Genomic DNA, 26,287 nt, shown 5'->3' with positions numbered 1-26,287 from the left:
TCTCCTGGCACGCCATATATGATTCTCTTAAAAAGCTTGGGGTAGGGGACTAGGGGACCCTTTTATAGCCAAAATCATGGCCCTGTATCGCAATACGTCACCTAGGCTGAAGATAAATGGAACTGTAGCACCCTGAGGGCTCGGTTGCTACAGACGTATTGCACCTGACCCAGAGGTGTGATATCTCACTCTCAGGTAAGGATGGAGTGTGGATCAGGACCCGACACCTGCATGCATTACACCACATTGCCGTGGGGCAGGGCGACCAATATGCCCCTGAGATGGGCACGACAGTCCCTGTCCCTGGCTGGAGTGGGGGGAGGGAACACTGAGGAAGGGGAACCCTGTAGTGCAGGAGCAGGGAGGAAGCAGTTCCTGGGTGCATTGAGAAGGGAGTATAAAAGGTGGGCACCATCTTAGTTCAGTGCAGAGAAGTCAGAGCAGAAGTGGCAGGGAGCAGGGGCTCTGCATGAGCTCTGCTCCGGAGGCGGGCCTAGTAACAGAGGCCCAGGCCTGGAAGAGGGAGAAGGAAGGAAGAGGAGCGGAGAAGGCTCCAGGAACGAGGAATGAAGGGATCCCAGGGGTGCGGACGGGCGAGTCGACACCGCACGCCCGAATCCACCTGCGTGGAGGGGTCAGGCCAAAGGGGGAGACCGGTCCCCGAACTAGTGGAGGCAGGAAACGACCATCAGCTAGAAACCGGAGGCTCTGACATTTTATGTGGCGCAGCCCCTCGCTACACCCGCTAGGAAGGCACCACATAGGGTCAGAGAAACTGGCGCCAAGTTTACCAAGAGGAGGCCCGAGGCAGCCGGACAGAAGTGTTGGTAAGAAAGGCCAGACAAAGGACACACAAAGGGGGTCCTGTGAAGTGCTCCAAAGTTATCTGGGAGTTGTCTGAGCCCCTCACCTGGTGAGCACAGTACGACGTGGGCAGCCGTTACCTGCAGACGTGGTCTGGATAATAAGAACTGTGAGTAAAGGCCCTGGACTGCATCACTGACTCCGTGTCGTTACTGCTGCTGCCCTGCACCATCACCCCCATCCTCCGCATACACTGCCCTGAGGCTATACTCCTCCCATGGGGAGTTATGATACGCTCTGCTGCACCCACAACACCAGCCTCAGCGGTCTGCCCTGGAGCGGCGGTTCACTCTGACCGCAATCCACGGGTGGCGTAGTCGGACATTTAAACATCAAAACCACATAAATAGTTCCGCCACTGGTTTGACCGCCCTGAGCCACTGAACCGGGTTGCCGCCACGGAGACTACAACCACCAGCATCCACCAAAAAGGGTCCGGCTCCGGGTGTCCCAAGGCCCAGGGGGCGCGTCAGAACATTTTCATCACCTTTCACAATCACAAATGGGACAAGGCAGGGATGTTCTCTGTCCCCTCTCTTATACATCCTAGTGACGGAGCACCTGCTCTCATCAATTCGCCATAACCCCAATATTAGGTGGATTGAGGTGGGAGGCACCGAGTACAAGTGCTCTCTATTTGCTGATGATGTCCTAGTATATATCACTCAATCACATATATCCATCCCTGCTGTTATGGCTGAAATAGATCACTTTGTTACATGGTCAAATTTTAAAATCAATGCAGCGAATTCTGAGGCCCTCGATGTCTCCCTCCCCAAATCCATATAGGATTCCATCCAGTCCAACTTTCCCTTTGCCTGTCCCTCACAGGGTATCAAATACTTAGGAATTCCTATTCATAGAGACCTCTCCCATCTATGATATCTTAATTTTGGGCCCTTTATTGAACAACTCCATACAGACCACGGTTGGCAAGTTAGAACTGTAAGATTCACTACGTGAACCGCTGGTGTTTTGTGGAAAAGCACATGTACACTGCGTTCCAAATTATTATGCAAAAAGTGTTTAGGAGTGATAAGGGAAGAATTTGTTTGTTTGTCAGTTAAACTCATTGATGGTGATGTGTGTCAGGGCTCTTTATATCACTGTAAGCAATTGCAGACACCTGTGCTAATTAGTTTGGCAGGTGTGTCCAATGAAAGGCAAGACTACTTAAGAAGGCTCTCTCACATTATTAAGCAGCCTACATTTTCTGCCAAAATGGGAAAGAAAAAGGATGTGTCGGCTGCTGAGAAGCAACAAATTGTGGAGTGTTTAGGTCAAGGCATGACTACAATCAACATTGTGCGATGATCAGGATGAAGTGTCTTGGCAATCAAGAAGTATGTAGCTGATTCACAGTACACACGTGTGCGTGCTGATAAGGGCAAATTGAGAACTCTTTCCTACAGGCAATTACGTCAGGTTGAAAGAGCAGCGGCCAAAAAGCCTTGTCATAGCAGCAGACAAGTTTTTGAAGCTGCTTGTGCCTCCAACGTCCCCCGAACAACAAGATGCAGGGTCCTTCAGAGGTTTGCAGCTGTGCATACGCCATCCTGTCGACCTCCTCTATCCACTTCACACAAGCAGAAACGGCTCCAGTGGGCCAAACATTACATGAAGACTGATTTCAAAACAGTTTTGTTCACGGATGAGTGCCGTGCAGCGCTCGATGGTCCAGATGGATGGAGTGGAGGATGGCTGGTTGATGGACACACCACGCAAACACAGCTACAGCGAAAACAAGGAGGAGGTGGAGTAATGTTTTGGGCTGGAATCATGGGGAGAGAGATTGTCGGCCCCTTTAGGATCCCTGAAGGCGCTAAAGATGAACTCCATAATGTATGTGGATTTTCTCAAACAGCACTTCCTGCCATGGTTCAAGAAGAAGAACCGTGTATTTCACAGCAAGATCATTTTTCTGCATGATAATGCACCATCTCATGCTGCACATAAAACATCTGCATCTCTGGCTGATATGGGCATAAAAGGGGACAAACTTATGGTGTGACCCCCATGCTCCCCTGACCTCTACCCCATTCAGAACCTTTGGAGCATCATTAAAAGGAGTGTCTATGATGGCGGGAGGCAGTTCACATCTAAGCAACAGCTCTGGGAGGGTATTCTGTCCTCATGCAAAACAATTGAAGCAGAAACCATCCAAAACCTGACAAATTCAATGGACGAGAGAGTTCAGAAGCTCCTTTCGAACAAGGGGTCCTATGTGAAAATGTAACATCACCTAGAATAAAGTTTTGAGTTGAAAACTGTTTGATTTCAGTTTCTAACAACCTGCTAATGCTTATAATTTCAAAAATGACCATTTTTTTGGTCTTTATTAAAATGAAAAGGTTGATCGAAAAGTTTGGGGGATCTAAGAGTGTGGCAACCCAGTAGTCATGATTACTTCGAATTCTGACAATATGAGGGTCATGCTGCAGGTAGTGCAGCAAGAAGGCACTTATGTGTCTTGCGCATCTCGGAGCCCCAAAATTATTTTCCGGGCTAGATGCAGCTAAAAATTAATTTAAATTTTAATTCTGGTGAAGCTTTAGTATAGATGGCCTAATAGGATCAGTGCTGCATACTGCTACAAAGCCCAAATTATTTTCCAGTCAAGATACAGATAAACATGATTAGTAATTTGAAAGCTTAAAACGGTTGGTAGGGTGATTTTAACCAATCATCAAGCTTTTACTCTCCCCAGGATGACACAGGGGTAGAAAAGTCGTTTCGGATCCATGATTTGTTCATCTTTATGAACGTGAGTCTGTCTACATTATCAGTGGAGAGCCGCGTGCGCTTATCTGTCAGCACACCACCAGCAGCGCTGAACACACGTTCAGACAGAACGCTGGCTGCGGGGCATGACAAGATCTCCAAGGCGTAAGTGGCTAGCTCCGGCCATTTATCCAGATTGGAAGCCCAAAAAGAGCAAGGGTCCAGTGACACAGTCGTGGCTTCAATGTTTACTTGGAGATACTCCTGTACCATCGTCTCTAGGCGTTGACTATGTGTCAGACTTCTTGTCTCCTGTTGCCTTGCAAAGGATGGGCTAAAAAAGTGGTGAAATGATTCCGCAAAATTGATGTTACCAGCAGATACTGTGGTTCTGTTACGGTTTGAGTGCTGAACACTTGACGGTCCCAAGGTTGGCAAGTTGGAACTGTGAGATTCACTACGTGCACCACTGGTATTTTGTGGAAAAGCACATGTAAGATTCTGCAACAGTCTCTGCTGATACTCCTGCATGCGTGCATCCCTTTCTATGGCAGGAATAATTTCTGCAAATTTACTTTTGTACCGGGGATCTAACAGTGTGGCAACCCAGTAGTCAGGATTATTTCTAATTCTCACAATTCGAGGGTCATGTTGCAGGTAGTGCAGCAAGAAGGCACTCATGTGTGTTGCGCATCCAGGAGCACCAAGTCCCTGTTGTGTTGGTGGCGAGGTAACAATCATGCTTGCTTCCTCTGTCCTCTCCCCCCAACCTCGCACAACAGAAATGTGATCAAGGTCTCCCTCATCTGATGAGTCTTCCATCAGTTCGTCCTCCACTTCTTCCTGGGCTCCTGCACCTTCCTCACTAGTTTGGCTGCTACCATGCGCCCTGGTAAAACCATCTCCCCCACCCTCACATGCCTGCCGCCTTGGTGCTGCCGACCGTCTGGACCTTGCAGATGTTAGCCCTTCCGCATACAACTCCTCCTCCTCTACTTCCTCCACCTCCTCTTGTGCCACCACCTGACTCCGAATTCTGTTTAACATGTGCTCCAGCATGTAAATCACCGGAATAGTCATGCTGATAATGGCATCGTCAGCACTAAACATCTTCGTCGCCATTTCAAAACTGTGCAGAAGGGTGCATAGGTCCCTGATCTGAGACCACTCCTCCAGCGTGATTTGCCCCACCTCTGAATCTCGTTGGCCCAGGCTATACGTCAGAACGTATTGCACCAGGGCTTGTCGGTGCTGCCACAGTCGCTGCAACATGTGCAGAGTTGAATTCCACCGGGTAGGCACATCGCATTTTAGCCGGTGAAGTGGCAGGCCCAACGACTTCTGTAGAGATGTAAGTCGCTGAGCTGCGGGATGCGAACGGCGGAAGTGAGCACACAGCGACCGTGCCCTCTGCAGAAGGCCATCTAGTCTGGGATAGTGGGCTAAAAATTGCTGGACAACCAGGTTCAACACGTGAGCCATACAAGGCACGTGTGTGACATTGCCCCGGCGAAGGGCCGCACCCAGGTTTGCAGCATTGTCGCACACGGCCTTCCCTGGTTTCAGGTCCAGTGGAGACAACCATTCATGAAATTGGTTCTCCAGAGCTGACCACAACTCCTCAGCTGTGTGACTCACATTTCCCAGACATTTCAATGTAAAAACCGCCTGATGACGTTGAGCCCTACTGCCAGCATAGTAATGAGATGTGCAGGATCCCTTCTGCGCAGTTAGAAAGCTTGTGGCATGACCAGACAGGCTTTGGGTGCAGGTGGAAGACCGAGAGGAGGTTGAGGAGGCAGAAGCAGTGGAGGAACTTTGACATAAAGAGGATTGACGCACAACTCGTGGGGATGGCAAGACTTGGACAGCAGCCCCTTGTCCTGCTGTCACCATAGTTACCCAGTGCCCAGTCAGCGACATGTAACGCCCCTGTCCATGCCTACTCGTCCAAGTGTCTGTGGTGAAATGCACCCTGTCACACACAGAGTTTCTCAAAGAAGCGGTGATGTTGTGTGCGACATGCTGGTGGAGCGCAGGCACACCTTTCTTTGAGAAGTAGTGCCGACTGGGCATCTGGTACTGGGGCACTGCGACGGACATAAGGTCTCGAAAATCCTCTGTGTCCACCAGGCGGAAAGGCAGCATTTCTGTAGCCAAGAGCTTGCAGATGGTGAAATTCAACCTCTTAGCTTTCTCATGGCTAGGAGGAAATGGTCTTTTACTTGTCCACATCTGAGGGACCGAGGGCTGGCTATTGTGCTTAGACGGGGTTGATAAGGGTGTCCCCGGCAAACTGCCGGTCTGTGAGGAAGATGCAGGCGGACATGTTAGGTTGCCTTGATCCAAAGGTGGTGCTATCGATGTCGGACAGCGCTCAACACCAGCTGGTGTTCCCACCTCCAAAGAAAATGATGACCTGCTAATCACGCTGGCTGTTGCGGGTAAAGAGGTGGCAGGTCTGCGCCCCAAAACAGGTGTGACTGCTGTCCCCCCAGTCACAGAGGATGAAGAGGCCGCGGATGCACAAGATATGGCAGACGGTGGTTGGCCCGGCCGGCTAGGCCGCATTGTAGCACACTGAGCTTCCCACTGCAACTTATGCTTCATGTCCATGTGCCGGTTCATGCATGAAGTACTCAAACTCTGTATTTTTTGGCCTCTACTTAGCTTTTGCTGACAAATGTTACAGATAACACGAGTTGGGTCATCTTTATCGATCTGAAAAAATGCCCAGGCTATGCAAGGCTTAGCACCCATGCGACCTGAAGAGCCACCACGACTTGTGGTGAGAGGCAGAGTTGTGTTTGAGGATGCAGTTGTTGACGTGCTTCCAGTACTACGTCTCTGTCCAGGAAGGCGCAACCTGACCTCGTCGTCACTAGCATCTTCCTCCACCTCCTCTGCTGACCTCATCTCTTGGCTGACTGTGGGTTGACAGTAAGTGGGATCTCCAACCTCATCATCATCACCCTGTGTGTTATCACACACGTCGTCCTCAGAGCCAACCTGTTCCTGCCCTGACAAAAAACTAAAGTTGTCGCTCCAATCAGGTATTTGAGTCTTATCATGGTCTTCCTCATTGTCTCCACCAACAGGAGTTACAGTTTGGGAATGAGGGTCTACATTATGGTCAGAACCTTCTGCGTCTGGTCCTGGATCCGACTCATAAAGATTCTGGGCATCAGTGCAGATCATTTCCTCGTCTGGATTCACAGAAGCGCTGGAGTCGACCTCTGATTCCCAGGCTATAGTATGAGTAAACAGCTCTGCAGACTCAACCATCTGTTCTACCTCATACTCAGACGGGCAGCTGGAGATTTGGGAGCTGTGAGGAAGCAAGTGCGATTTGGGTGACACCTTTGAGGACTGGAGTATTTGTGATGTTGAAGTTGATGTGGAGGAGAGCCCACTTAAAGGAGCACTTGATATCCGTTGAAGCACCTGCTGTTTTTGTGCCTCATCTGGAATTTGTAGCGATTGGCGTGGCCGTAAGAAAGGGATCTTATCACATTGTCCGCTAAAAGAAGTAGACATTTTAGTTTGGCTGGAAGATGGTCTTTCTTCTACAGATGTTACTGTTGCTTTAACACCTACCCCACGGACACAACCTTTTTTCCCCTTCCCAACACGCCTATTCCCCTTTCCACCAGCAGCAGGCCTTTTTCCACTCATTTTGGTGGTTAACTAATTCACAACTCTGGAGTTGTTTGCACAAAAAAACAATGGATGGTAACCGAGCAGAGCTGAGTGGCCAAACTGTGGTATTAGGCCAAAACTATTGGCTGGGTTAGATGCAGAAAAAAATTATATTCAATTTGTAACCTGATGGAGGTCAGTATAGATGGACTAATACAACACGTCGCACACACAGCTAGAAGCCCAATATTTTTTCAGAGGTAGATGCAGAAAAAAATATACTCAGTTTGCAACCTGATGGAGGTCAGTATAGGTGGACTAATAGAACAAGTCCCACACACTGCTAGAAGCCCAATATTTTTTCAGAGCTAGATGCAGAAAAAAATTATATTCAGTTTGCAACCTGATGGAGGTCAGTATAGATGGAATAATAGAACAAGACCCACACACAGCTAGAAGCCCAATATTTTTTCAGAGCTAGATGCAGAAAAAAATTATATTCAGTTTGCAACCTGATGGAGGTCAGTATAGATGGATTAATAGAACAAGACCCACACACAGCTAGAAGCCCAATATTTTTTCAGAGCTAGATGCAGAAAAAAATTACATTCAGTTTGCAACCTGATGGAGGTCAGTATAGATGGATTAATAGAACAAGACCCACACACAGCTAGAAGCCCAATATTTTTTCAGAGGTAGATGCAGAAAAAAATATATTCAGTTTGCAACCTGATGGAGGTCAGTATAGATGGACTAATACAACAAGTCCCACACACAGCTAGAAGCCCAATATTTTTTCAGAGGTAGATGCAGAAAAAAATATATTCAGTTTGCAACCTGATGGAGGTCAGTATAGGTGGACTAATAGAACAAGTCCCACACATTGCTAGAATGCCAAATATTTTTTCAGAGCTAGATGCAGAAAAAAATTATATTCAGTTTGCAACCTGATGGAGGTTAGTATAGATGGATTAATAGAACAAGACCCACACACAGCTAGAAGCCCAATATTTTTTCAGAGCTAGATGCAGAAAAAAATTATATTCAGTTTGCAACCTGATGGAGGTCAGTATAGATGGATTAATAGAAAAAGACCCACACACAGCTAGAAGCCCAATATTTTTTCAGCGCTAGATGCAGAAAAAAATTACATTCAGTTTGCAACCTGATGGAGGTCAGTATAGATGGACTAATACAACAAGTCCCACACACAGCTAGAAGCCCAATATTTTTTCAGAGGTAGATGCAGAAAAAAATATATTCAGTTTGCAACCTGATGGAGGTCAGTATAGGTGGACTAATAGAACAAGTCCCACACACTGCTAGAAGGCCAAATATTTTTTCAGAGCTAGATGCAGAAAAAAATTATATTCAGTTTGCAACCTGATGGAGGTCAGTATAGATGGATTAATAGAACAAGACCCACACACAGCTAGAAGCCCAATATTTTTTCAGAGCTAGATGCAGAAAAAAATTATATTCAGTTTGCAACCTGATGGAGGTCAGTATAGATGGATTAATAGAACAAGACCCACACACAGCTAGAAGCCCAATATTTTTCAGAGGTAGATGCAGAAAAAAATATATTCAGTTTGCAACCTGATGGAGGTCAGTATAGGTGGACTAATAGAAAAAGTCCCACACACTGCTAGAAGGCCAAATATTTTTTCAGAGCTAGATGCAGAAAAAAATTATATTCAGTTTGCAACCTGATGGAGGTCAGTATACATGGATTAATAGAACAAGACCCACACACAGCTAGAAGCCCAATATTTTTTCAGAGCTAGATGCAGAAAAACATTATATTCAGTTTGCAACCTGATGGAGGTCAGTATAGATGGATTAATAGAACAAGACCCACACACAGCTAGAAGCCCAATATTTTTTCAGAGGTAGATGCAGAAAAAAATATATTCAGTTTGCAACCTGATGGAGGTCAGTATAGATGGACTAATACAACAAGTCCCACACACAGCTAGAAGTCCAATATTTTTCCAGAGGTTGATGCAGAAAAAAATATATTCAGTTTGCAACCTGATGGAGGTCAGTATAGGTGGACTAATAGAACAAGTCCCACACACTGCTAGAAGGCCAAATATTTTTTCAGAGCTAGATGCAGAAAAAAATTATATTCAGTTTGCAACCTGATGGAGGTCAGTATAGATGGATTAATAGAACAAGACCCACACACAGCTAGAAGCCCAATATTTTTCAGAGCTAGATGCAGAAAAAAATTATATTCAGTTTGCAACCTGATGGAGGTCAGTATAGATGGATTAATAGAACAAGACCCACACACAGCTAGAAGCCCAATATTTTTTCAGAGCTAGATGCAGAAAAAAATTATATTCAGTTTGCAACCTGATGGAGTTCAGTATAGATGGATTAATAGAACAAGACCCACACAAAGCTAGAAGCCCAATATTTTTTCAGAGCTAGATGCAGAAAAAAATTATATTCAGTTTGCAACCTGATGGAGGTCAGTATAGATGGATTAATAGAACAAGACCCACACACAGCTAGAAGCCCAATATTTTTTCAGAGGTAGATGCAGAAAAAAATATATTCAGTTTGCAACCTGATGGAGGTCAGTATAGATGGACTAATACAACAAGTCCCACACACAGCTAGAAGCCCAATATTTTTTCAGAGGTAGATGCAGAAAAAAATATATTCAGTTTGCAACCTGATGGAGGTCAGTATAGGTGGACTAATAGAACAAGTCCCACACAATGCTAGAAGGCCAAATATTTTTTCAGAGCTAGATGCAGAAAAAAATTATATTCAGTTTGCAACCTGATGGAGGTCAGTATAGATTGATTAATAGAACAAGACCCACACACAGCTAGAAGCCCAATATTTTTTCAGAGCTAGATGCAGAAAAAAATTATATTCAGTTTGCAACCTGATGGAGGTCAGTATAGATGGATTAATAGAACAAGACCCACACACAGCTAGATGCCCAATATTTTTTCAGAGGTAGATGCAGAAAAAAATATATTCAGTTTGCAACCTGATGGAGGTCAGTATAGATGGACTAATACAACAAGTCCCACACACAGCTAGAAGCCCAATATTTTTTCAGAGGTAGATGCAGAAAAAAATATATTCAGTTTGCAACCTGATGGAGGTCAGTATAGGTGGACTAATAGAACAAGTCCCTCACACTGCTAGAAGGCCAAATATTTTTTCAGAGCTAGATGCAGAAAAAAATTATATTCAGTTTGCAACCTGATGGAGGTCAGTATAGATGGATTAATAGAACAAGACCCACACACAGCTAGAAGCCCAATATTTTTTCAGAGCTAGATGCAGAAAAAAATTATATTCAGTTTGCAACCTGATGGAGGTCAGTATAGATGGATTAATAGAACAAGACCCACACACAGCTAGAAGCCCAATATTTTTTCAGAGCTAGATGCAGAAAAAAATTATATTCAGTTTGCAACCTGATGGAGGTCAGTATAGGTGGATTAATAGAACAAGACCCACACACAGCTAGAAGCCCAATATTTTTTCAGAGCTAGATGCAGAATAAAATTATATTCAGTTTGCAACCTGATGGAGGTCAGTATAGATGGATTAATAGAACAAGACCCACACACAGCTTGAAGCCCAATATTTTTTCAGAGCTAGATGCAGAAAAAAATTATATTCAGTTTGCAACCTGATGGAGGTCAGTAATAATGGATTAATAGAACAAGACCCACACACAGCTAGAAGCCCAATATTTTTTCAGAGCTAGATGCAGAAAAAAATTAGATTCAGTTTGCAACCTGATGGAGGTCAGTATAGATGGACTATTAGAATGATGCTATGCCCAAAAGATTTTACTTCACTAGGTGCAGTAAAAAAATTGGTATTCTATACACAGGTGGTATATCTTGCAACACAGATAGGCTACTCCACTGACTAACACACTCTGCAATAGGCCAAAAAGGATTAGCTTTGCTAGATTCAGCCAAATGCTGTGAAAAAAACTTGCACAGCACTGGCACAGACCTGCCTGGCAAAAACTGATAGGAACTCATGTAACCTAGTCCTGAAAAGGACTCCAATTACAATTTGTCTTTACTCCCACAACCTATCTATTTAAGAGCACAGACCTGCCTGATAAAAGTCGTAGGAAATGCTGTAACCTAGTCCTTAAAAGGACTGCATTCACAACTATTCCCTACTCCCAAGCTATCTGTATATTTGTGCGAAAATTGGCTTGAAATTAACAAGGTATAGCGCACACAGCAACAGCGGTGCCGTCTAACACGCAGCTGTAGCAGTGAGAAAATGGTGGCGACGTGGAAAATGGCTTGGTCTTATAGGGCAAGGACATGTGACATACACTGCCAATGACACATGCCCTTGCTTGTGTGAAAAAAAGCACTTCGCTCCGTGTGTGCGCTGCTGATAGGCTGACAGATTGCACCTCCCCACTGTAAATGCGGGAAAGAGAAAAAAAAATGGAGATCTTCATTGTTCCTGCAGAGATCCATCCCCTGCCCCTCCCCCCACCCCGCTGTACACTCAAACTGCGGATTAACATTAATTTTCATCATTACTGAGAAAAAATCCAGTTATGATTTTGGTGCACGAACAGTTATCGAACATAACCTCGAACAGCCGAATTTTTCTCAAATTGTTTGTGTTCGCCGAACGGCTCGAACACCGCCCAAAACATCTCGAATTTGAGATTGGCGAACAGTTCGAGTAGAACAACGCTCATCTCTAGTCCTAAGTCCTCCCTTCCAAACTCCCTGAATCCAAAGTCACTGAAAAACAAGTCACACACTTACTTTCGTTCGCACTTACGCTCCGGACACACGCAGCTCGTTCACACTCGCAAACTAAGAGATTTAAAGAGTTTTTTTTTTTTCTTCCTTTTCCAGCAATGTACCCTTCACCTCAATGCACTTCCAAAGACTAAGTATGAAGGACTCATCGCGTGAATCGCTCTGGAACTGAAATCGGATGCGCTCACTGACATGCTCCCCTCTCTGGAAGTCTGACACATGTGTGAAAATTTTCTAAGTCCACAAAAAAAACTTTTTTTCAATTTTTTTTCAATTTTCCCCCTGTGGGATATATATTTTACCCACACATTTGGAGCCCTCCTGGGATGCCCTCTAACATAGTATAACCTCATTTAGCGGAGATTTTCACAAAAAAGTGAAATTTTCAAAAATGTCAGAAATTTTGCATAAACGACTAAGTATGAAGGACTCATTGGATGAAACGCCCTGGAACTGAAATCGGATGCGCTCATTGACATGATACCCTCTCTGGAAGTCTGACACATGTGTGAAAATGTTCTAAGTCCACAATAAAAAAAAATTTCAACTGTTTTTCAATTTCCCCCCCGTGCAATATATGTTTTACCCACACATTTGGAGCCCTCCCGGGATGCCCTCCAACATAGTATAACCTCATTTAGCGGAGATTTTCACAAAAAAGTGAAATTTTCAAAAAGTCGGAAATTTTCCAAAAAACGACTAAGTATGAAGGACTCATCGGATGAATCGCTCTGGAACTGAAATCGGATGCGCTTACTGACATGCTCCCTTCTCTAGAAGTTTGACACGTGTGAAAATTTTCTAAGTCCACAAAAAAAATTTTTTTTCAACTTTTTTTCAATTTTCCCCCATGGGATCTATATTTTATCCACACATTTGGAACCCTCCTGGGATGCCCTCTAACATATTATTCCCTCATTTAGGGGAAATTTTCACAAAAAAGTGAAATTTTCAAAAAAGTCAGAAATTTTGCAAAAATGACTAAGTATGAAGGACTCATCACGCGAATCGCTCTGGAACTGAAATCGGATGCGCTCACTGACATGCTCCCCTCTCTGGAAGTCTGACACATGTGTGAAAATTTTCTAAGTCGACAAAAAAAAATATTTTTTTCAACTTTTTTTCAATTTTCCCCCTGTGGGATATATATTTTACCCACACATTTGGAGCCCTCCTGGGATGCCCTCTAACATAGTATAACCTCATTTAGCGGAGATTTTCACAAAAAAGTTAAAGTTTCAAAAATGTCAGAAATTTTGCAAAAACGACTACGTATGAAGGACTCATTGGATGAATGGCTCTGGAACTGAAATCGGATGCGCTCACTGACATGCTCCCCTCTCTGGAAGCGTGACACATGTGTGAAAATTTTCTAAGTCCACAAAAAAAAATTTTTTCAGCTTTTTTTCAATTTTCCCCCTGTAGGATATATATTTTACCCACATATTTGGAGCTCTCCTGGGATGCCCTCTAACATAGTATAACCTCATTTAGTGGAGATTTTCACAAAAAAGTGAAATTTTCAAAAACTCAGAAATTTTGCAAAAATGACTAAGTATGAAAGACTCATCATGAGAATCACTCTGGAACTGAAATCAGATGCGGTTAGTTACATGTTCCCCTCTCTGGAAGTCTGACACAAGTTGAAAAATTTTCTAAGTCCACAAAAAAAAAATTTTTCAACTTTTTTTCAATTTCCCCCCCGTGGCATATACATTTTACCCACACATTTGGAGCCCTCCTGGGATGCCCTCTAACATAGTATAACCTAATTTAACGGAGATTTTCACAAAAAAGAGAAATTTTCAAAAAGTCTGAAATTTTCCAAAAAACAACTAAGTATGAAGAACTCATCGCGCGAATTGCTCTGGAACTGAAATCGGATGCACTCACTGACATGATCCCCTCTCTGGAAGTCTGACACATGTGTGAAAAATTTTCTAAGTCCACAAAAAAAAATTTTTTCAACTTTTTTTAAATTTTCCCCCCATGGGATATATATTTTATCCACACTTTTGGAACCCTCCTGGGATGCCCTCTAACATATTATTCCCTCATTTAGGGGAAATTTTCACAAAAAAGTGAAATTTTCAAAAAAGTCAGAAATTTTGCAAAAACGACTAAGTATGAAGGACTCATCGCGCGAATCGCTCTGGAACTGAAATCGGATGCGCTCACTGACATGCTCCCCTCTCTGGAAGTCTGACACATGTGTGAAAATTTTCTAAGTCGACAAAAAAAACTTTTTTTTCAACTTTTTTTCAATTTTCCCCCTGTGGGATATATATTTTACCCACACATTTGGAGCCCTCCTGGGATGCCCTCTAACATAGTATAACCTCATTTAGCGGAGATTTTCACAAAAAAGTGAAATTTTCAAAAATGTCAGAATTTTGCATAAACGACTAAGTATGAAGGACTCATTGGATGAATCGCTCTGGAACTGAAATCGGATGCGCCTACTGACATGCTCCCCTCTCTGGAAGTCTGACACATGTGTGAAAATTTTCTAAGTCCACAAAAAAAATTTTTTTCAACTTTTTTTCAATTTCCCACCTGTGGGATATATATTTTACCCACACGTTTGGAGCCCTCCCGGGATGCCCTCCAACATAGTATAACCTCATTTAGCGGAGATTTTCACAAAAAAGTGAAATTTTCAAAAAGTCAGAAATTTTCCAAAAAACAACTAAGTATGAAGGACTCATCGCTCGAATCGCTCTGGAACTAAAATCGGATGCGCTCACTGACATGCTCCCCTCTCTGGAAGTCTGACACATGTGTGAAAATTTTCTAAGTCGACAAAAAAACTTTTTTTTCAACTTTTTTTCAATTTTCCCCTTTTGGGATATATATTTTACCCACACATTTGGAGCCCTCCTGGGATGCCCTCTAACATAGTATAACCTCATTTAGCGGAGATTTTCACAAAAAAGTGAAATTTTCAAAAATGTCAGAAACTTTGCAAAAACGACTAAGTATGAAGGACTCATTGGATGAATCGCTCTGGAACTGAAATCAGATGCGCTTACTGATATGCTCCCCTCTGTGGAAGTCTGACACATGTGTGAAAATTTTCTAAGTCCACAAAAAAAATTTTTTCAACTTTTTTTTAATATCCCCCCATGGGATATATATGTTACCCACACATTTGGAGCCCTCCTGGGATGCCCTCTAACATAGTATAACCTCATTTAGTGGAGATTTTCACAAAAAAGTGAAATTTTCAAAAACTCAAAAATTTGACAAAAAACGACTAAGTATGAAGGACTCATTGGATGAATCGCTCTGGAAATGAAATCGGATGCACTTACTGACATGCTCCCCTCTCTGGAAGTCTGACACATGTGTGAAAATTTTCTAAGTCCACAATAAAAAATTTTTTCAACTGTTTTTCAATTTTCCCCCCGTGCGATATATATTTTACCCACACATTTGGAGCCCTCCCGGGATGCCCTCCAACACAGTATAACCTCATTTAGCGGAGATTTTCACAAAAAAGTGAAATTTTCAAAAAGTCGGAAATTTTCCAAAAAACGACTAAGTATGAAGGACTCATCGGATGAATCGCTCTGGAACTGAAATCGGATGCGCTTACTGACATGCTCCCCTCTCTGGAAGTTTGACACATGTGTGAAAATTTTCTAAGTCCACAAAAAAAATTTTTTTTCAACTTTTTTTCAATTTTCCCCCATGGGATATATATTTTATCCACACATTTGGAACCCTCTTGGGATGCCCTCTAACATCTTATTCCCTCATTTAGGGGAAATTTTCACAAAAAAAGTGAAATTTTCAAAAAAGTCAGAAATTTTGCAAAAACGACTAAGTATGAAGGACTCATCGCGCGAATCGCTCTTGAACTGAAATCGGATGCGCTCACTGACATGCTCCCCTCTCTGGAAGTCTGACACATGTGTGAAAATTTTCTAAGTCGACCAAAAAAAATTTTTTTTTCAACTTTTTTTCAATTTTCCCCCTGTGGGATATATATTTTACCCACACATTTGGAGCCCTCCTGGGATGCACTCTAACATAGTATAACCTCATTTAGCGGAGATTTTCACAAAAAAGTTAAAGTTTCAAAAATGTCAGAAATTTTGCAAAAACGACTAAGTATGAAGGACTCATTGGATGAATGGCTCTGGAACTGAAATCGGATGCGCTTACTGACATGCTCCCCTCTCTGGAAGCCTGACAGATGTGTGAAAATTTTCTAAGTCCACCAAAAAAAATTTTTTCAGCTTTTTTTCAATTTTCCCCCTGTGGGATATATATTTTACCCACATATTTGGAGCTCTCCTGGGATGCCCTCTAACATAGTATAACCTCATTTAGTGGAGATTTTCACAAAAAAGTGAAATTTTCAAAAACTCAGAAATTTTGCAAAAACGACTAAGTATGAAAGACTCATCACGAGAATCACTCTGGAACTGAAATCGGATGCACTCACTGACATGCTCCCCTCTCTGGAAGCCTGACACATGTGTGAAAAATTTTCTAAGTCCACAAAAAAAATTTTTTCAACTTTTTTTAAATTTTCCTCCCATGGCATATATATTTTATCCACACTTTTGGAACCCTCCTGGGATGCCCTCTAACATACTATTCCCTCATTTAGGGGAAATTTTCACAAAAAAGTGAAATTTTCAAAAACTCAAAAATTTGACAAAAAACGACTAAGTATGAAGGACTCATTGGATGAATCGCTCTGGAAATGAAATCGGATGCGCTTACTGACATGCTCCCCTCTCTGGAAGTCTGACACATGTGTGAAAATTTTCTAAGTCCACAATAAAAAATTTTTTCAACTGTTTTTCAATTTTCCCCCCGTGCGATATATATTTTACCCACACATTTGGAGCCCTCCCGGGATGCCCTCCAACACAGTATAACCTCATTTAGCGGAGATTTTCACAAAAAAGTGAAATTTTCAAAAAGTCGGAAATTTTTCAAAAAACGACTAAGTATGAAGGACTCATCGGAAAAATCGCTCTGGAACTGAAATCGGATGCGCTTACTGACATGCTCCCCTCTCTGGAAGTTTGACACATGTGTGAAAATTTTCTAAGTCCACAAAAAATATTTTTTTTCAACTTTTTTTCAATTTTCCCCCATGGGATATATATTTTATCCACACATTTGGAACCCTCCTGGGATGCCCTCTAACATATTATTCCCTCATTTAGGGGAAATTTTCACAAAAAAGTGAAATTTTCAAAAAAGTCAGAAATTTTGCAAAAACGACTAAGTATGAAGGACTCATCGCGCGAATCGCTCTGGAACTGAAATCGGATGCGCTCACTGACATGCTCCCCTCTCTGGAAGTCTGACACATGTATGAAAATTTTCTAACTCCACAAAAAAAAATTTTTCAACTTTTTTTTAATTTCCCCCCGTGGGATATATATGTTACCCACACATTTGGAGCCCTCCTGGGATGCCCTCTAACATAGTATAACCTCATTTAGCGGAGATTTTCACAAAAAAGTGAAATTTTCAAAAACTCAAAAATTTGACAAAAAACGACTAAGTATGAAGGACTCATTGGATGAATCGCTCTGGAAATGAAATCGGATGCGCTTACTGACATGCTCCCCTCTCTGGAAGTCTGACACATGTGTGAAAATTTTCTAAGTCCACAACAAAAAATTTTTTCAACTGTTTTTCAATTTTCCCCCCGTGCGATATATATTTTACCCACACATTTGGAGCCCTCCCGGGATGCCCTCCAATATAGTATAACCTCATTTAGCGGAGATTTTCACAAAAAAGTGAAATTTTCAAAAAGTTGGAAATTTTCCAAAAAACGACTAAGTATGAAGGACTCATCGGATGAATCGCTCTGGAACTGAAATCGGATGCGCTTACTGACATGCTCCCCTCTCTGGAAGTTTGACACATGTGTGAAAATTTTCTAAGTCCACAAAAAAAATTTTTTTTCAACTTTTTTTCAATCTTCCCCCATGGGATATATATTTTATCCACACATTTGGAACCCTCTTGGGATGCCCTCTAACATCTTATTCCCTCATTTAGGGGAAATTTTCACAAAAAAGTGAAATTTTCAAAAAAGTCAGAAATTTTGCAAAAACGACTAAGTATGAAGGACTCATCGCGCGAATCGCTCTGGAACTGAAATCGGATGCGCTCACTGACATGCTCCCCTCTCTGGAAGTCTGACACATGTGTGAAAATTTTCTAAGTCGACCAAAAAAAATTTTTTTTTCACTTTTCCCCCTGTGGGATATATATTTTACCCACACATTTGGAGCCCTCTTGGGATGCACTCTAACATAGTATAACCTCATTTAGCGGAGATTTTCACAAAAAAGTTAAAGTTTCAAAAATGTCAGAAATTTTGCAAAAACGACTAAGTATGAAGGACTCATTGGATGAATGGCTCTGGAACTGAAATCGGATGCGCTTACTGACATGCTCCCCTCTCTGGAAGCCTGACAGATGTGTGAAAATTTTCTAAGTCCACCAAATAATTTTTTTTCAGCTTTTTTTCAATTTTCCCCCTGTGGGATATATATTTTACCCACATATTTGGAGCTCTCCTGGGATGCCCTCTAACATAGTATAACCTCATTTAGTGGAGATTTTCACAAAAAAGTGAAATTTTCAAAAACTCAGAAATTTTGCAAAAACGACTAAGTATGAAAGACTCATCACGAGAATCACTCTGGAACTGAAATCGGATGCACTCACTGACATGCTCCCCTCTCTGGAAGTCTGACACATGTGTGAAAAATTTTCTAAGTCCACAAAAAAAAATTTTTTCAACTTTTTTTAAATTTTCCCCCCATGGCATATATATTTTATCCACACTTTTGGAACCCTCCTGGGATGCCCTCTAACATATTATTCCCTCATTTAGGGGAAATTTTCACAAAAAAGTGAAATTTTCAAAAAAGTCAGAAATTTTGCAAAAACGACTAAGTATGAAGGACTCATCGCGCGAATCGCTCTGGAACTGAAATCAGATGCGCTCACTGACATGCTCCCCTCTCTGGAAGTCTGACACATGTGTGAAAATTTTCAAAGTCGACAAAAAAAACTTTTTTTTCAACTTTTTTTCAATTTTCCCCCTGTGGGATATATATTTTGCCAACACATTTGGAGCCCTCCTGGGATGCCCTCTAACATAGTATAACCTCATTTAGCGGAGATTTTCACAAAAAAAGTGAAATTTCCAAAAAAGTCAGATATTTTGCAAAAACGACTAAGTATGAAGGACTCATTGGATGAATCGCTCTGGAACTGAAATCGGATGCGCTTACTGACATGCTCCCCTCTCTGGAAGCCTGACACATGTGTGAAAATTTTCTAAGTCCACAAAAAAAAATTTTTCAACTTTTTTTCAATTCCCCCCCGTGGGATATATATGTTACCCACACATTTGAAGCCCTCCTGGGATGCCCTCTAACATAGTATAACCTCATTTAGCGGAGATTTTCACAAAAAAGTGAAATTTCCAAAACTCAAAAATTCGACAAAAAACGACTAAGTATGAAGGACTCAGTGGATGAATCGCTCTGGAACTGAAATCGGATGCGCTTACTGACATGCTCCCCTCTCTGGAAGTCTGACACATGTGTGAAAATTTTCTAAGTCCACAATAAAAAAATGTTTCAACTTTTTTTCAATTTTCTCCCCGTGGGATATATATTTTACCCACACATTTGGAGCCCTCCTGGGATGCCCTCCAGCATAGTATAACCTCATTTAGCGGAGATTTTCACAAAAAAGTGAAATTTTCAAAAAAGTCAGAAATTTTGCAAAAACGACTAAGTATGAAGGACTCATTGGATGAATCGCCCTGGAACTGAAATCGGATGCGCTTACTGACATGATACCCTCTCTGGAAGTCTGACACATGTATGAAAATTTTCTAAGTCCACAAAAAAAAAATTTTTCAATTACCCCCCGTGGGATATATATGTTACCCACAAATTTGGAGCGCTCCTGGGATGCCCTCTAACATAGTATAACCTCATTTAGCGGAAATTTTCACAAAAAAGTGAAATTTTCAAAAACTCAAAAATTTGACAAAAAAACGACTAAGTATTAAGGACTCATTGGGTGAATCCCTCTGGAACTGAAATCAGATGCGCTTACTGACATGCTCCCCTCTCCGGAAGTTTGACACATGTGTGAAATTTTTCTGAGTCCACAAAAAAAAATTTTTTTCAACTTTTTTTCAATTTCCCCCCCATGGGATATATATTTTATCCCCACATTTGGAACCCTCCTGGGATGCCCTCTAACATAGTATAACCTCATTTAGCGGAGATTTTCACAAAAAAAGTGAAATTTAGAAAAAAGTCAGAAATTTTGCAAAAACGACTAAGTATGAAGGACTCATTGGATGAATGGCTCTGGAACTGAAATCGGATGTCCTTACTGACATGCTCCCCTCTCTGGAAGCCTGACACATGTGTGAAAATTTTCTAAGTCCACAAAAAAAAATTTTTTCAACTTTTTTTCAATTTCCCCCCCCGTGGGATATATATGTTACCCACACATTTGGAGCCCTCCTATGATGCCCTCTAACATAGTATAACCTCATTTAGCGGAGATTTTCACAAAAAAGTGAAATTTTCAAAAATGTCAGTAATTTTGCATAAACGTCTAAGTATGAAGGACTCATTGGATGAATCGTTCTGGAACTGAAATCGGATGCGCTCACTGACATGGTCCCTTCTCTGGAAGTCTGACACATGTGTGAAAAATTTTCTAAGTCCACAAAAAAACTTTTTTTCAAACTTTTTTTCAATTTTTCCTCCTGTGGGATATATATTTTACCCACACATTTGGAGCCCTCCTGGGATGCCCTCTAACATAGTATAATCTGATTTAGCAGAGATTTTCACAAAAAAGTGAAATTTTCAAAATGTCAGAAATTTTCCAAAAAATGACTAAGTATGAAGGACTCATCGGATGAATCGCTCTGGAACTGAAATCGGATGCGCTTACTGACATGCTCCCCTCTCTGGAAGTCTGGCACATGTGTGAAAATTTTCTAAGTCCACAAAAAAAAATGTTTTCAACTTTTTTTCAATTTCCACCCCGTGGGATATATATTTTACCCACACATTTGGAGCCCTCCTGGGATGCCCTCTAACATAGTATAAACTCATTTAGCGGAGATTTTCACAAAAAAGTGAAATTTTCAAAAAAGTCAGAAATTTTGCAAAAACGACTAAGTATGAAGGACTCATTGGATGAATGGCTCTGTAACTGAAATTGGATGCGCTTACTGACATGCTCCCCTCTCTGGAAGCCTGACACATGTGTGAAAATTTTCTAAGTCCACAAAAAAAAATTTTTTCAGCTTTTTTTCAATTTTCCCCCTGTAGGATATATATTTTACCCACATATTTGGAGCTCTCCTGGGATGCCCTCTAACATAGTATAACCTCATTTAGTGGAGATTTTCACAAAAAAGTGAAATTTTCAAAAACTCAGAAATTTTGCAAAAATGACTAAGTATGAAAGACTCATCATGAGAATCACTCTGGAACTGAAATCAGATGCGGTTAGTTACATGTTCCCCTCTCTGGAAGTCTGACACAAGTTGAAAAATTTTCTAAGTCCACAAAAAAAAAATTTTTCAACTTTTTTTCAATTTCCCCCCCGTGGCATATACATTTTACCCACACATTTGGAGCCCTCCTGGGATGCCCTCTAACATAGTATAACCTAATTTAACGGAGATTTTCACAAAAAAGAGAAATTTTCAAAAAGTCTGAAATTTTCCAAAAAACAACTAAGTATGAAGAACTCATCGCGCGAATTGCTCTGGAACTGAAATCGGATGCACTCACTGACATGATCCCCTCTCTGGAAGTCTGACACATGTGTGAAAAATTTTCTAAGTCCACAAAAAAAAATTTTTTCAACTTTTTTTAAATTTTCCCCCCATGGGATATATATTTTATCCACACTTTTGGAACCCTCCTGGGATGCCCTCTAACATATTATTCCCTCATTTAGGGGAAATTTTCACAAAAAAGTGAAATTTTCAAAAAAGTCAGAAATTTTGCAAAAACGACTAAGTATGAAGGACTCATCGCGCGAATCGCTCTGGAACTGAAATCGGATGCGCTCACTGACATGCTCCCCTCTCTGGAAGTCTGACACATGTGTGAAAATTTTCTAAGTCGACAAAAAAAACTTTTTTTTCAACTTTTTTTCAATTTTCCCCCTGTGGGATATATATTTTACCCACACATTTGGAGCCCTCCTGGGATGCCCTCTAACATAGTATAACCTCATTTAGCGGAGATTTTCACAAAAAAGTGAAATTTTCAAAAATGTCAGAATTTTGCATAAACGACTAAGTATGAAGGACTCATTGGATGAATCGCTCTGGAACTGAAATCGGATGCGCCTACTGACATGCTCCCCTCTCTGGAAGTCTGACACATGTGTGAAAATTTTCTAAGTCCACAAAAAAAATTTTTTTCAACTTTTTTTCAATTTCCCACCTGTGGGATATATATTTTACCCACACGTTTGGAGCCCTCCCGGGATGCCCTCCAACATAGTATAACCTCATTTAGCGGAGATTTTCACAAAAAAGTGAAATTTTCAAAAAGTCAGAAATTTTCCAAAAAACAACTAAGTATGAAGGACTCATCGCTCGAATCGCTCTGGAACTAAAATCGGATGCGCTCACTGACATGCTCCCCTCTCTGGAAGTCTGACACATGTGTGAAAATTTTCTAAGTCGACAAAAAAACTTTTTTTTCAACTTTTTTTCAATTTTCCCCTTTTGGGATATATATTTTACCCACACATTTGGAGCCCTCCTGGGATGCCCTCTAACATAGTATAACCTCATTTAGCGGAGATTTTCACAAAAAAGTGAAATTTTCAAAAATGTCAGAAACTTTGCAAAAACGACTAAGTATGAAGGACTCATTGGATGAATCGCTCTGGAACTGAAATCAGATGCGCTTACTGATATGCTCCCCTCTGTGGAAGTCTGACACATGTGTGAAAATTTTCTAAGTCCACAAAAAAAATTTTTTCAACTTTTTTTTAATATCCCCCCATGGGATATATATGTTACCCACACATTTGGAGCCCTCCTGGGATGCCCTCTAACATAGTATAACCTCATTTAGTGGAGATTTTCACAAAAAAGTGAAATTTTCAAAAACTCAAAAATTTGACAAAAAACGACTAAGTATGAAGGACTCATTGGATGAATCGCTCTGGAAATGAAATCGGATGCACTTACTGACATGCTCCCCTCTCTGGAAGTCTGACACATGTGTGAAAATTTTCTAAGTCCACAATAAAAAATTTTTTCAACTGTTTTTCAATTTTCCCCCCGTGCGATATATATTTTACCCACACATTTGGAGCCCTCCCGGGATGCCCTCCAACACAGTATAACCTCATTTAGCGGAGATTTTCACAAAAAAGTGAAATTTTCAAAAAGTCGGAAATTTTCCAAAAAACGACTAAGTATGAAGGACTCATCGGATGAATCGCTCTGGAACTGAAATCGGATGCGCTTACTGACATGCTCCCCTCTCTGGAAGTTTGACACATGTGTGAAAATTTTCTAAGTCCACAAAAAAAATTTTTTTTCAACTTTTTTTCAATTTTCCCCCATGGGATATATATTTTATCCACACATTTGGAACCCTCTTGGGATGCCCTCTAACATCTTATTCCCTCATTTAGGGGAAATTTTCACAAAAAAAGTGAAATTTTCAAAAAAGTCAGAAATTTTGCAAAAACGACTAAGTATGAAGGACTCATCGCGCGAATCGCTCTTGAACTGAAATCGGATGCGCTCACTGACATGCTCCCCTCTCTGGAAGTCTGACACATGTGTGAAAATTTTCTAAGTCGACCAAAAAAAATTTTTTTTTCAACTTTTTTTCAATTTTCCCCCTGTGGGATATATATTTTACCCACACATTTGGAGCCCTCCTGGGATGCACTCTAACATAGTATAACCTCATTTAGCGGAGATTTTCACAAAAAAGTTAAAGTTTCAAAAATGTCAGAAATTTTGCAAAAACGACTAAGTATGAAGGACTCATTGGATGAATGGCTCTGGAACTGAAATCGGATGCGCTTACTGACATGCTCCCCTCTCTGGAAGCCTGACAGATGTGTGAAAATTTTCTAAGTCCACCAAAAAAAATTTTTTCAGCTTTTTTTCAATTTTCCCCCTGTGGGATATATATTTTACCCACATATTTGGAGCTCTCCTGGGATGCCCTCTAACATAGTATAACCTCATTTAGTGGAGATTTTCACAAAAAAGTGAAATTTTCAAAAACTCAGAAATTTTGCAAAAACGACTAAGTATGAAAGACTCATCACGAGAATCACTCTGGAACTGAAATCGGATGCACTCACTGACATGCTCCCCTCTCTGGAAGCCTGACACATGTGTGAAAAATTTTCTAAGTCCACAAAAAAAATTTTTTCAACTTTTTTTAAATTTTCCCCCCATGGCATATATATTTTATCCACACTTTTGGAACCCTCCTGGGATGCCCTCTAACATACTATTCCCTCATTTAGGGGAAATTTTCACAAAAAAGTGAAATTTTCAAAAACTCAAAAATTTGACAAAAAACGACTAAGTATGAAGGACTCATTGGATGAATCGCTCTGGAAATGAAATCGGATGCGCTTACTGACATGCTCCCCTCTCTGGAAGTCTGACACATGTGTGAAAATTTTCTAAGTCCACAATAAAAAATTTTTTCAACTGTTTTTCAATTTTCCCCCCGTGCGATATATATTTTACCCACACATTTGGAGCCCTCCCGGGATGCCCTCCAACACAGTATAACCTCATTTAGCGGAGATTTTCACAAAAAAGTGAAATTTTCAAAAAGTCGGAAATTTTTCAAAAAACGACTAAGTATGAAGGACTCATCGGAAAAATCGCTCTGGAACTGAAATCGGATGCGCTTACTGACATGCTCCCCTCTCTGGAAGTTTGACACATGTGTGAAAATTTTCTAAGTCCACAAAAAATATTTTTTTTCAACTTTTTTTCAATTTTCCCCCATGGGATATATATTTTATCCACACATTTGGAACCCTCCTGGGATGCCCTCTAACATATTATTCCCTCATTTAGGGGAAATTTTCACAAAAAAGTGAAATTTTCAAAAAAGTCAGAAATTTTGCAAAAACGACTAAGTATGAAGGACTCATCGCGCGAATCGCTCTGGAACTGAAATCGGATGCGCTCACTGACATGCTCCCCTCTCTGGAAGTCTGACACATGTATGAAAATTTTCTAACTCCACAAAAAAAAATTTTTCAACTTTTTTTTAATTTCCCCCCGTGGGATATATATGTTACCCACACATTTGGAGCCCTCCTGGGATGCCCTCTAACATAGTATAACCTCATTTAGCGGAGATTTTCACAAAAAAGTGAAATTTTCAAAAACTCAAAAATTTGACAAAAAACGACTAAGTATGAAGGACTCATTGGATGAATCGCTCTGGAAATGAAATCGGATGCGCTTACTGACATGCTCCCCTCTCTGGAAGTCTGACACATGTGTGAAAATTTTCTAAGTCCACAACAAAAAATTTTTTCAACTGTTTTTCAATTTTCCCCCCGTGCGATATATATTTTACCCACACATTTGGAGCCCTCCCGGGATGCCCTCCAATATAGTATAACCTCATTTAGCGGAGATTTTCACAAAAAAGTGAAATTTTCAAAAAGTTGGAAATTTTCCAAAAAACGACTAAGTATGAAGGACTCATCGGATGAATCGCTCTGGAACTGAAATCGGATGCGCTTACTGACATGCTCCCCTCTCTGGAAGTTTGACACATGTGTGAAAATTTTCTAAGTCCACAAAAAAAATTTTTTTTCAACTTTTTTTCAATCTTCCCCCATGGGATATATATTTTATCCACACATTTGGAACCCTCTTGGGATGCCCTCTAACATCTTATTCCCTCATTTAGGGGAAATTTTCACAAAAAAGTGAAATTTTCAAAAAAGTCAGAAATTTTGCAAAAACGACTAAGTATGAAGGACTCATCGCGCGAATCGCTCTGGAACTGAAATCGGATGCGCTCACTGACATGCTCCCCTCTCTGGAAGTCTGACACATGTGTGAAAATTTTCTAAGTCGACCAAAAAAAATTTTTTTTTCAACTTTTTTTCACTTTTCCCCCTGTGGGATATATATTTTACCCACACATTTGGAGCCCTCTTGGGATGCACTCTAACATAGTATAACCTCATTTAGCGGAGATTTT

This window comes from Phyllobates terribilis, unplaced genomic scaffold (genome assembly GCF_046119375.1).
Source record: "Phyllobates terribilis strain yellow unplaced genomic scaffold, ASM4611937v1 Scaffold_13__5_contigs__length_258822181, whole genome shotgun sequence".
In the NCBI taxonomy this organism is placed as follows: domain Eukaryota; kingdom Metazoa; phylum Chordata; class Amphibia; order Anura; family Dendrobatidae; genus Phyllobates; species Phyllobates terribilis.
Note: the sequence above shows the minus strand (reverse complement) of the source record.